Genomic DNA, 14,003 nt, shown 5'->3' on the forward strand with positions numbered 1-14,003 from the left:
ACACGTCTTCATGAAGTCAAGCGTTAGATTCGGTTGGTCATTAACTCCCCTCCTATACAAAGCAGTATGTGAAGTTGATCGGATTGAGCAATCGCCTTATACCTTTGCTTAAATCGCTGAGGTCTTCAAAGGTTTCAGCACCCATGCGGCACATTCGCAAAGTATGTAAATGCCTCACGGATTGAGGTTCCTCCTCATCTCTACAGCTTCTTCAGCAATCATTGAACGGCAACCCGAGTATCACCGCGTACCTTCCTGTGGTGATATGACTAGTTAACAGACAAATAGCTAAGAAAATTTCTCCCCTACAGAGTACAATGAGCTTCCTCCACATTTTAAGCTCCGATATTGGCCAAAGGCTGGAAAGCGTGGAAGACGCTACAGTTGTCCTGTGGGCGGAATGACTTCTGTATTACTAGTTTTATTAAAATGAAACCTCCAACTTTGTTTTCCATTTTGGGTCCCGGAAAATCCTGTGTCCATTGTTCCCTGCTGAAATTTCTACTTTATACAATTTTTCGAAAGTTGTCGCAATAGTACTTTACTTCCTGTAGAGTCGGCGTATGACAAAGGTCACATCATATTCATCGCTTCAGTTGGCGTAGGGCTCCAATAGTCCTCGGTAGGGTTATCCCTTGCACTTTTTGTAGTGTGTTGGTAGCTGATTTCGTAGTTAAAACCGGCTACCAGACCACCACTCCATTTAAAAGTATTGGCCAACAAAATATATACCAATGAATTATAATGGTAGACACTCCACATTTAGACCCAGTTGCACATTTGCAGAAGAAATAACGTCTGAAATTTACGGCCCAAGGACCAGTATATCCATTGCTACGGAGAAATAACCGAGCACCTTTCGGGCGAAACTTTACGCCATCTATCTTTTTGCGGCAGTCATGATTCCAGTTGCCGCCGAGTCTTTCCTGGGAGTAGGTAGCTTAGGAGGTAGAGGCATACGTCGGTAAGAATGCATCAGGCAAAGAGTTCAATGGGAAGGTATAACAAGAGAAGATTATAAAGTTTAATTAACCTCCCAAAGAGAAACTCCAGGTTGCTTTGCTGCATACCTCTATTTGAAACCTATTGGTATATGTAGAGGTTTAGAGAGAGTTATGCATAAATATTCCAGTCGTTGTAGTTTGGGGAGGGATTGTCTTACCATAGCCAGGCAAGAATGATAGAATACAAGATTGCGCCGATCAGAGAGGATTTTTGAGAATAACTTTTGTTTGACGTTACACGGTGCAATTGCGAGAGAGAAATGCCAAAACGTTAGCAAGAATGGAAGAAGAAGAAAAAATGTTGCAAGGAAAACGTAAACAAGTTGCACCAGTGTGACGTCATGCAAACAACGATTCTGTCAAATTCGTTAAGAGAGGAATAGCGGTCCGAGATCGGCGCAACCTTTGTATTCTCTCAATCGTGATAGCCAGGGTGGTTCTTGAAACCAAAGCTAGAGCTTTCGTGGGCTTGTAGGTGGTCGCATCTAAAATTTTCCTCTGGCGATGATTACTATGTCGGTTGCATAGTCTGGCCAGCGGATATTTTTGTCAGAGAAAATGTAAAGGAGCCCTATTTAGTTTATTGTTGTAACACGCTGTCCCCTACTTCGGTTTCATCAATTATAGTATAGCGCAGCAGATCACGGCTGAACATTTCTTTTCTTCAGTGTCCAGTGCATGTCAGAGTAAGATGTATTGTCAAATGCTCCCTCTATATCAAGTACTGTTTCGCCGCATTCAAATTCACTCCAAATTTCAGTTTATACAGGGCTATGTCTGTGGACCTACCAGCTTATAATACATGCTGAAAAAGTTGTAAAGGTTTTGCCTTAAGGATGTTAGATCTAATATGGTTGACTACTATCTTCTCCATTGGTTTCAACACAAAATAAACTATGCTTATAAGTCTGCAACACTTCGCTAGTTAAATTTCCGTTTTATCCTTCTTCGCGATAAAGATTACTCGCGCTATCCACCACAGCTGCAGGACGTAGGTAAGCTTCCGCAAGACTGCTTCTCATTATGTGCACTAGGTGCTATATTAGACTCTCTCCACCCTGTTCTCGCATGAGTGGACCGATGCTATTTATCCTTGGAGCCTTCTGGCCAGATTCTGGGTGAGTATATATACATACTTCTTGCCAGTCTCCAGTCAGATGGTCGCGGCCTGGTCAACTGGAGCCCCAGCTCCATTTCCAGATTGGAGATATCCGTGTATTGTAAGCGGAGCGATTTCCCTCTCTTGCTATTGTTGTTGCAGCGGCACCAACAACTCCTCCTATTTCGGATTGTTCACCAATCATTGACAAGCTCAACTGACGGTAGGCCTAAGAAACGGGCTGTTTAGACGGCGTCGGACCAAAGGGAGAGTGGTGTTAGTTGAGTAGGGTTGAGCTGGCATGTGAATAGGTGGTTGGTGTCGTGCGGTGAGTCTCCACACGCCAGACACTCATTAGCAATATTGTGATCTAGTCTGAACAGGTAGCTGTTGAGACGGCTGCAATATCCAGCCCATAACTGGTCCAGAGTAGCGAGGGCCTCTCTTCGAAGTTGAAGCTCCATATCTGCCACAGGAGGTGATTGGGCTCCGATCACCCGTGGTTGGTCAATGTACATCTGGACTGCATCTATGTACTCGAATAGGTGCCCGCTGACTTGTCTTTGGGGAGGCTCCTCCTCAAGTAAGGGTCTGGTTGGCTGACCACGTCTCTGACATCCCAATAGAAACTGTTTGCAGAACATTTTGTTGTGTTCTCTTACGGGAAGCATTTGGACTCGCTGTGCAAGTGGTGCACAAGCGACGACAGGAGGCTCCCTGTCGCTGTCAGGAGTGCGGCGTTCTTACAAGTCTGTAGCTCCGTCCACCGCGTTAAGCTAGTCCCCGGCCGGCCGATTGCCTGGTATGTTGCTAGCAACGTTTTTTTGTATTTACCCCAACTGCTGCCGACGAGCGCCTTGAGGACCTTCCATCTCTTCTTTACTTTTAGTGTAGGTGCCATAAGAAAGCCTAAGCACTAGCGATGATTCCCTCTGATTCCTCTCGCCAGAGCCTTGTGTGGCCTCGCGGCAGAGATACCTTATGAGAAGGTTTTGAAACTCTTCGTCTTCGCCTTCTTGATCTATTTGATGTAATTTGTTAGCCTAGCCGCATATTACTGCCAGCATCCCGTGCGCTTGACACTGTTGAACAGCCCGCACACCCCCTTTTCGGAGTACTGTTAGTTCTTGAGACCAATACTTAAGGAGTTTTGACTGAGCCTTGCACGGTTTCAGACCCTTATTTTCGCTAACCTGTGGGTTTCGCACATCTGCTAACTTCTTACCTAAAAGTGAAATAATCTCTGACCTGCAGAACTTGAAGTTAAAGAGTTTTTCTTTCTAAATAGCGCCTGTATAAGTTCCATGTAAAGATTTTGCCAATATTTTGGAATGCCTCATGTCTTCTAGTATAATGCATGTATGAAGATAATTTGTGTGCTTTATTTTCGCAATAAATTTGCTAGTGCATCTTCTCAACCAGCTCGCATTGCCATTCTCATTTAGCAAACCTACTCGAAGTCAAAAGGCCTAAAAATAAAGTACCACAAAGCAGAAGCTTCAAACGTTTCTAGTAATTTCGCATCTCCTCATTCTCTTAAATTTTATTGGTCTATAGCATAGTTAATTCCGCTTACGATTAACTAGAAACACGCACGAAATCTGGAAATAGAATTTAATTAATTCCTTTATTATTTGGGTGCTTTCGTGCAGTTCCGTTTGGAAAGGCAACTTGATAAAAAAAAAGTAACTGAGTCATAAAACGAAAAGACGATGCTCGTCGCTGCTTCGTGCGTATTTTGTCATATGACTTCAAGGTTGAGGCAAACAAGTTCCATCTATTCACAAATTGTAGTCAAAAATGTCTGTCAGCCTGCATTGTATGGATGAGTAGCGGATGAGCATTCATTTATTGTTTAGGTTTCAATTTTAGTTCACTGTTTGATGTTTAAATAGTTTCAGCTGTGCGCTTAGTGTCGTTGATCACACAAACGATCGTGGCATAGATGTTACGAAATACATACAAATGTATTTCATGCTTCTAAGCATTGACTGATCTTTGTTGTTCATTTGATGTGCTTAAATTCAAATTAAAAGTGTTGTTGATTGCCACGTCGTGATCCTTTCACTTCAGGCAATTTCGAATTTTTATTTTTATTTCTTGGCCGCGCTTAGGTCTCCCACAGTGGGAAATATCGGAAAAAAATCTAGCTGTGGCGCTAGAATAACCACATGAGTGTAATTTTTCCCGAAATGTTCCTGAAATAGTCCTGACGTGGTCTTGAAATAGTCGTGAACTAGTACCGAAACAAGACCCGGAACGTACTCGAACTAGTCTTGTCCCAGTCTCCAATGGCCCACAACTAGTACTGAAATGTTTCAGAAATGTTCGAAAGAGTCGTGAACTTGTTCCAAAATGATTCTGAAATAGTCCTGAACCAGACCCAAAATGGCCCTGAACTAGTCTCCATATGAACCCGAACTAGGCCTGAACTCGGCTCAAATAGCCCAGAATTTGAACAGGCCTCGAAGTGATCTTGAACTAATCCCGAAATCGTACTGAACTAGTATTGAACTGGTCCCGAAATGCCCTGAACCAATGAAGTAATGACACATTTTCTGCTAGGTTACACAAGAGGCAGTTATAAATTTACTTCTGGGTTACTCTACTTCTGGGTTATCTAGATCTCTACCTCTAACCTGTTCGTTCTAATTACATTTATGTTATTCTCTTTTCCTTTATCTTTAGTAACAACCATGAAAATATCGATAACAAAACCGATAAAAATATTGATAACAATAAATGGCTAGCAATGTCGAAACAAAACCGATGACTAAATTGATAACAAAACTGACAACAAGATCGACAAAAATATCGATAATAAAATCGATAAAAGAGAATCGACAAAAATATCGATAACAAAATTGATAAAAATACCGATAACAAATTCGATAAAAATATCGATAATAAAATCAATAACATAATCGATAAAAAATATCGATAACAAAATCGATATCGATAAAAATATCGATAACAATATGGACAAAAATACCGATAATAAAATCGGTAAAAAATGTCGATATCAAAATCGTCCAAGAATATCGATAACAAAGTCAATAAAAAATTTCTATAACGAAATCGATAAAAAAAAATCGGTAAATCCCGAAATAGTTCCTAGATTGAGTCTCTGTGTCTCTGTCTATATCGTTTTCTCCATAATTACCTTTATATTAATCTTTCTTCCTCTATCTTGATCTTTACTTATATCGGTATCCACATCCTCATCCTTTTCTTTACATTTATCTTTCTTTTTACTTTTATGTTTATCATTATTTTCATCTATATGTTACCCTTCACCTTTGCCCTTGTATAAGCAAAGTCTATAAATTTACCTTGATCGCAATTTTTGCATTTACCTTTTTGTTTTTACTTTTACCTTTGCCTTTATCCTTTTCTTTATCTATGTACGTATCTACCTTTACTTTCATTCTTGTATTGGTCTTTTCTAAGTGTTATTCTTTAAACTTAATTTTTTTTTAAATTAATACCATTTGCATACATTTAAGAAGCACTTGATTCCGTTCCAATCATTTACGTGTGCAGCGTCCGTGTGCAAGTTCCGTTGCACCATTTCTGTGTGAAGTTTCCGTTAAATTTGCCCATTTAAAATTTTTCAAAATGTGGTGCGGCTATAATTTATTCGACCACTGTATGTATTATGTATTAATAAGGATTAGTCAATCAATTACATTAAAGTTTTGAAATAAAAATTTAATTCCCAGGGATTTTCTTATATTATAAAATTATAGTTCAGACATCCTTTCACCTAGTAAAAGATAAAATAAACGTTTTGGAAAGGTTCATAGCAACGATGAAATATTAAAAGAAATTCCTACTATACAATTCAGTTGACTGGGAATAGTAGGAGAACCTGGGATAGGTTATATTATTTACCACCGACTCCGTAAATATCATAATACTGAATTTTGTTAGCTAATGAAGGGCTAATTCACCTCATATTTTTTTTTCAAATTAGTTCTAGTACGCCAAAAATATCAAGCTTCTTACTGCGCATTTTCAATTTTGCTATCAAAACGTCTCTTTTCGAATGTCACTTGAATTAATAAAAAAAAAAACTGATAAGGTCTTGCATTAGCATAAATATACACTCATGTGTGTGTGTATAAATCCATTGATTTGCATACACTACATACATACATATTTATACTTGGATACGCATATCAACTTCCGTCAATCAGAATTGCATTTTTACTTGATAAGTTTTTATACCTCTTTTATTGGTAATATTGGTTATATTTCGCTACAAACTCCTTCATAATAAGGGTATTCATCAAACCTTATAAATGCATTGTCAACCGTATAAACTTATAATTGTGTAAACCTTATAAATGAACTGTCAAAATTTGTATGGAAACTCGTTTACACATTTCTGATAAATTTATCCAGCGATTTCACTGAATAAACTTGATAAACTGAAGACAATGCAACTCTGTCGCAACTCTAGCTATGTTTTCTTAGGCAATAATCGGGATCCGCATACAAATTTTGCACGCAAATTCAACAACGATATGATCCTGCTAGAGATCTGGTTCAATTATTATCCCGTCTGTTTGTTTTGTTTCACTGATAATTCGCAAAGTTTGGTAGCCGTGACAAATGAATTCATACACAAACAGACATTCTGCCATTGTTTCTTATAACTTGCTTCAAATAAATAGCCTTTATGTTATATGTACATTTATTTAAATAGATATCTCGTAAATATAATTTTTTCCAATTTAGTGAGGTAGTTTCTATAATTTCTTTATCCCGGTGCTAGTAGTATAAAGTTAGGTCGGTGTTATGCAGACAAACTTTTGTTTGCCAAATTAAATGGCGGCTGCTTAGTTTGCTCGGAGGTGGTTATGTCGAGTTTGGCACAGGGTTGCACGTTCATTATGGTTTTCATGGCTATTGCCAACACGAAATGAGAATTTCAGATGTACATAACGCGCACAATTTAAAATTTTTGTATATGACAACACCGAATTTGCTGCAGTTTGACCAAACAAAATTAGTTTGCTGTGAGAGTCGCCAAACTCGCTCTCTCCGAGTTTGCTACAACAACAATTGCACGCAGTTTGCCAAACAAAATTTCTGCATAACACCAACCTTAGTGACACTGCGCTTTATAACCAAAGAAAACACGACTATTGTCGCATGTGTAAACGAAAAGAGAGTGTGGGTCGTTCATGTAACAGAGTGCATAAACTTATAAGATTATCTGCTTGATAAAGTTATCGGTTTAGATGAATACCACTAATGTACCAGCCCACGCATACAAAACTGTATAAATTCGAGTATGTATGTATGCGTGTATGTGCAATGGCACTTCATTGGCAACGTTTCCTTTTATTATTCCTATTTTACACTTCACCTTGATGTCGCACACTTTGAGCGACAAAATTGTTGCGGTCAAAAACCCAATTCAAAAGTCCGTTTAACCTTAAGCATCTGCCAGACATTTTTATGTGAATACAACATGTTTTTGCATACATACATATGTACGTGTGTTGAGTATGCGTATAATGCAGTGTTTTAAATGCACTTTTAATGTCCATAAATGCATCCGGTTGCAGGCATTTATATTAAATTTAAATTTTTGCATTCAATCGAGAGTGAAAAATGTTTGCACTTTAACGTGTGATAGGCAATTGAAGCGGGCTTCGACCGCTGTAAACCGGATATATGTATGTATATATTTTTCCGGCGGTACGTACGACATACTTACATAAATTTTGACCAGCGGGTTATTGACATCCAGACAGTTCATTGAAGAGTTTTTCTGTGGGTCTTTTGTATGGTAACACTGCGGGTAAAAGGAAAGATGCTCAGCAAATTTTGAGTTGAACTCCACAGCAAGCTTTTCAGACTCCCAGCGCAATAAATCGGAACGAACTGGCGGAACTTTGAAAGGATCCACTTACCTTCCAAACTCTGACAAGTACTTCACCTTCACCACATTCTCCATGTGGTCTTCTCCGTTGATTTTTCTCATGTTGAATGTCTAATCTTTTATACAATCGGCAATGTTTTTGGCGTAGCTTCTGCTAAATCTGATTTGCTTTCATTTAGTCTTGAAAGTATTTGCATTGTGCGAGTAAGGAAAGCCGCTGTGACCCTCTATGCAGCCAAAATGAAAGCAATATATCTGGATTGAACCCAAAGATCTTAGACTGGAGCTATACGCCTATAAGAAGAGCTGGGCAGGCATATCCGAAACATATCGGATAAACCAAAACAAGATTACCTGGTACACCGGTGGCTCATTGACTGACGAGGGTACCGGGGTAGCTGTAGTTGGACCAAGGTAAAGATACTCGGAACCCATGGGAAAACATATGTCCATTTTCCAAGCTGAAACAAACGCCGTTGAAAGATGCGCGGACTTTAATATCAAGCGAAACTACCGGTATCAGAACACTGCGATCTTGACTAACAGCCAAGCGGCTATCAAGGCCCTCAGAACTCATCAAGTAACATCTAAACTGGTGATGGAGTGTCTTGATAAGCTGAATACTCTTGGTCAGACCAATCAAGTTTAGGTTCTCTGCATTCCGGCACATATTGGTATTAAAGGAAACGCGATTGCCGATAAACTTGCAAAGAAAGAAGCATTAATACCTTTCATCGATCCACAGCCCTTCTGTGGCTTAGGAAAGGCGCACTCTCTGCCCTGGCCTGGTTAAAGGAAGACGCTCAATCTATCAGGTCTAGAGCAGTCCAAAGCACTTTTAGGAACATATGTATAACCTAAAACGCTTTAAGGAATGTGTGAGCTTATCCAAGAATAGCTTAAGAATTGTTACAGGAATCCTGATAGGACATTGCAGGCTAAACTATCACCTGACTAAACTGCTAATTAACTCGCAGGAGTGATGAAAATTTTGCAGGACGGATATATAGACTGCATAGCACTTGTTAGAAGGATGTCCCGTACTGATGCACAAACGCAAAAGACAACTCTCCTCTTTATCGCTCCGGACATAACTGCATGGGTCCCTAAGAGGGAGAGTTGGCCTCAAATTCTGGACAATTCGAGATTAACCAAGTATGGGCCAAAAGGCATTTTGACATAAGTATATGAAAATAAACATGGGGATGGACAAACGAGGGTCGGCTCTGCGCAAACTGTGTCATACGCGGTGGACATGGCAGCCCGACTAGGGAAAACAAAAACTTAACTACCGACGTTTTCGACTGTCCTGAAAAGCCCTATATTGTACTGAAAATCTCGAAGCAGTCTCGAAAATCCCGAAACAGTTCCGAAAATTCCCATATATAGTACCGAAAATCCCGAAGTAGTCTCGAAAATTTCGAAGTTGTCCCGAAAATCCTGAAGTAGTCTCAAAAATTCCGAAATCTCTCCAAAAATGCCGAAACAGTCCCGAAAATCGAGAAGTGCCCCAAAGACACGAAATTTAACTTAAAATCCCGAAATTCTTTATTTTTATACTTATCATTTAATCAAGTCATAAGTACTAAGCTCTTTTGTATCCAGTATTCAGTGAAGTCAAAGTCTCTCATTTTCTATACGGAAGCTAAGCATAGGTGAAGCTATATTTTATCGTTTATGGTTTGATCTGTAATATAACGATTCACTTAAAACCAGGGTTGTGTTGGGAATGATAATACCTAAAAATTAACGACTGTTTACACAGCATATTGGCCAGCGGGTGAGCATGTCAGAAGGATCGCTCTTTACTTCTACAAGTTCTACCGCATATGCAAGGAAGCTGGCTCAAAGGATCTGATAAAAAACTTTTTCCTCGAATATTTAAGAATTAAAATTCGCCAAGTAGCTGTAGATTTGGGTGAGTTTTTAGAATGGTTAAAGTTTTCTAATTTCTTGTAAGCCGGGCGATTAAACACTTTAACTATTTAGTTATAGTTCAAGTTTTTCAGCTTTTAGCATTGGTGGTAATTCGGTGGCCTGGGGCTGTAATAACAAATATTTTTTCTTCTTGACCACTTTTTACTGTCCCGCAGTGTAACTTAAACAATTTAATATTGAAAAACAGACATGATGTTAATTGAATTAAAAATTTAACGGATTTTGGGAAAAATTCTGATCGTTGAATTTAAGTGACTCAGCGGAACACTGGTTTTTGACCAAAACAAAAAACAAAAAATCACTTGCCTGTGTAAAAAATAAAAAAATTTTTTTTTTTTTCAAAAATCACCATGAACCTGTTGCCTTTCCATTAATGAACATCACTTCCTTGTGCATTTTGTTTTTTGAGCGACTGTGTACAACAATAAGTTAATTGAAGCAAAGCAAAGCAGAGTAGCTAAAAAATAATTATGTACATACATACATATATACATATGTACATATGTATGCATATATGTTGCTAATCGCATTTTTATCGAACAATTTTGGCCTCTACGTATTGTCATGAATATGTATGTATGTATGTATGTATTTTGAGAATGCCTTAAAGATGCCTCGCTATTCACTTGACCTTGCGCATATTTTATGAAATTAACGATTAAAAAAAGAAAGAAAATATGAGAAGTAAAAAAAATGAAATGCTTCAAATTAAAGACGAAAAATGTTACACAATGCAATGCATGTACTACGTAAACAACATTTAAACGCAATTAATAAATATCGCAGCCAACCACTCTACCTGTCACTAAATATTGTGCGTTCGCATATTAATTGAGCGCGTGAATGAATGATTTTTATTTAAATTGTTTTACCTATATTAATTTTTAACGAATTATTTTATATTCATTGCCTGCTTCCAAATTGGACTCACATAAATAAATCACTGTAAGCCATGTATTTGTGGTTAATGGATTATCATCTGCTACTGTATCGCCTAGCTTGGCAGCTACTATACTACATTGCTTGCATAACTAAGTAGTGGTGTAGTTCCTCTAAAGAATTTTGTATGTAAAGTAAAATAATGCAGAGTTTTCGTGAGCTGTTCTTCACTTGAAAAACATGAGACAGGAAGAGTAGGAGTGTCAAATTCGACATGAAATTATTATTTTTCCTCGTATATTAGGGTGCATCACCGAAAAAAAATCGCAATTTTTCCACGCGAATTATAAAATTTTTTATATTAAAAGAGTTCAGCCCGATTTGAAAATACTTTTGAAAATCGAGGTTTTTATAAATAAAATTAGTTTCTAAAATTTTTTTTTCCAAAAAATCACCTCAGAAATAGCACAGTTTAGGCTAGGTTTTTGGGGTATTTTCAAATTGTTGCAGGTAATGCAAATTTTAATGTTTTTCCGAAATATTTTGGCCGAAATATTAAAATATAATAGATATTATAGTTCTGTTCTGTAATTAACAGTACCGATTTTTCTCTTTTGTATGGAGAGTGATGCTCCCTAATGTACATATTCCACATACATATATGTACATATATGTTTCTCAGACCCTCCATTCAATTAATTTTTACTACTAAAAATAAANTTTAAACCCGCATATGTTTCTCAGACCCTCCATTCAATTAATTTTTACTACTAAAAATAAAATGGTTTACTAGAACTTCCAAATAAGCAGAAAGAGCCGATTTTACTTCCTCGTTGTTAGTAAATTATTTTCCTCCAATTTCTTTATTAATTCGGGAAATAAATTGTAATCCCAAATAACTAAAATCCTGAAAGGCCCGTTATGATGCCGCTTTGGTTCAATATCGACCATGTTCCTCGAAAAAGAACCCATTAAGTCTGAAATACATTTGGAAAAGGTTGCCTGAGTGCCGTCAATCCCGGACAGCTTCGGTTCGGCAGCTTCGACAGCTTCGACAGAAGTGGTTTGATAGAGAGCCCACCCTTCTTGCGTGTATNCTCGGCAGCTTCGACAGAAGTGGTTTGATAGAGAGCCCACCCTTCTTGCGTGTATTCCCAGTAGACAATGGCTAACCAACCTAAGTTAGGTCGTTCCAGACCCAGAATGAGGACGCTGAACCTATTCTCATTTTATATTCTGTCTGCTATTTCGACAAAGTAGTTTATAAGCCAAAGTTGGCAGGATTAAAGCGGCATATCCATTTTAAAAAGGCCAGGTCATTTGGAATACGTCTTCATTCGCTAGATATTTTAGAGGAAGTCGAGTAGTATACTAAAGATTTAGTAGCGGCTTGACTGTCCGAGAAAACGATTTCCTCTTGTAGGTTAAGACTTGCCCTAAACATTTAGCTTCCCAACAGCTAGAAACACAGCTTGAAATACACTACAGTGATCTGGCAATCGAAATCTTATTTTGGGTGAAATTTCCTGTGAGTATACACTACTTCCAACTCTCTGCGCCAGCGTGGAACAGTCGGTGTATGTGGTAGTAGACAGTTCGAGTACTTAAGCTTCCAAGACTGTATCTTCTTCCTAAATATTTGTTCAATAAGAGCATTTTCCACTAAAAGTCGAAGTTATCTAGTCTGGAAATTTAGTGTTTTCGAGCGACCAAATCTTGCCTTCTTTCCCACTCCCGTGATGAGTATACATGGCACCTTTTGTACTAAGACGCTGTAGAATATGATTGGGCAAACTACCGCTGCGTAGAAATAGTGTATTACACATGATTTTGTTAGCCTTCCTGGATCCAGCTTCAAGATCAAGATGATACCCAGGCATCTAACTTTGTCGGTCAATGTTAGTGAATGAAACTGGAATTTAGCAATTTTGGTTTTGTTCATGAAGGGAACCCTATCTCAGAAAACTTCTCAAGAACGCCCTACTTCAAAATTTGATTGAAGAACGCCCTATTTCAGTGTTTGACTGAAAAACGAAATATCTCAGAATTTGGTTGAAAAATGCCCTATCTCAGCTGAGAATATATTAAAAAGGTGCTGATCTAGGGCGTTTTTCAATCAAATTCTGAAATAAGGCGTTCTTCAACCAAATTCTGAAGTAGGACATTCTTGAAACGTTTTCTGAAATAGGGTGATTTGGGAACTGGCTGCCGAGATGGGTCGATCTTCCACTCAGTTATCGATATATAATTTATTCAATATACCATTACTGTCATCGAGCTCATAAAACGGTAAGCCCAGGAAATGGCCTGTTCCAAGGGGGTTGATTAGACATGGAAGGAGGTGCCTAAGAAGGGTTCAGAGCATCATAATATTTATTATTTGTCCATACATATATATATATATGTTGACCACAGCAAAGTTGATTCTGGATAAGTAGGAGTTTAACCTGCATTTGAGAGTCGGTGAGGTTAGCAGCAGCGAGAATAACCGCTTTCCGGTGCAAATTGTGAAAATTATGTTCGAGCGACATCGGCAGGCGTCTTATGTCAATCCTAAGTGTGACATTGTGACAGGTCTTGAGCTTCGTCTAATTGTTTTCTGATTGCTACATTCTCACATCCATAGCATAAACTCAAACCACGTTTAGGTCGGTGAACTCCACTAATATTTTTACCACATTTTTTTTGTCTACCTTTAATTGGCAGTTGATGCAAGTAAAGAAGAAATTAATGTTGCAGGTGAAAGAAATGTGCAATTAGATTGGGTTTTTCTTAAGTCTTTAAGCAGATTTTGTAATGTAAGCCTTGAAAGATTATAAAATAGGAATTTAGTTGACAAGGAGAATGGGTTACAAGAAAATTTGACGCACTGTATCAGTTTTAAATGGGGTTTACACCTGACATATCAAGCCCTAACCGCCAAAATAACGTAAGCGACATTTTTTTCGAAATTTTCTTTTTGATGCAGAAATATTCCTAGAGCATCTAGATGCATTTCTGCATCAAAAATAAAATTTCGAAAAAAATGTCGCTTACGTTATTTTGTCGGTTAGGGCTCGATATATTCATACACAGAGATAGAAAAGTATGCTGTGAACTTTTATATTTAGTCCTCACTCAATTACAGATAAGTTACACACGTCGTTTTAACTGATATTCATATTTCTCTTTCTCTCTTTTATAACAC

This window comes from Rhagoletis zephyria, unplaced genomic scaffold (genome assembly GCF_001687245.7).
Source record: "Rhagoletis zephyria isolate East Lansing unplaced genomic scaffold, Rhagoletis_zephyria_1.1 Rzeph_scaffold_01024, whole genome shotgun sequence".
NCBI lineage: Eukaryota > Metazoa > Arthropoda > Insecta > Diptera > Tephritidae > Rhagoletis > Rhagoletis zephyria.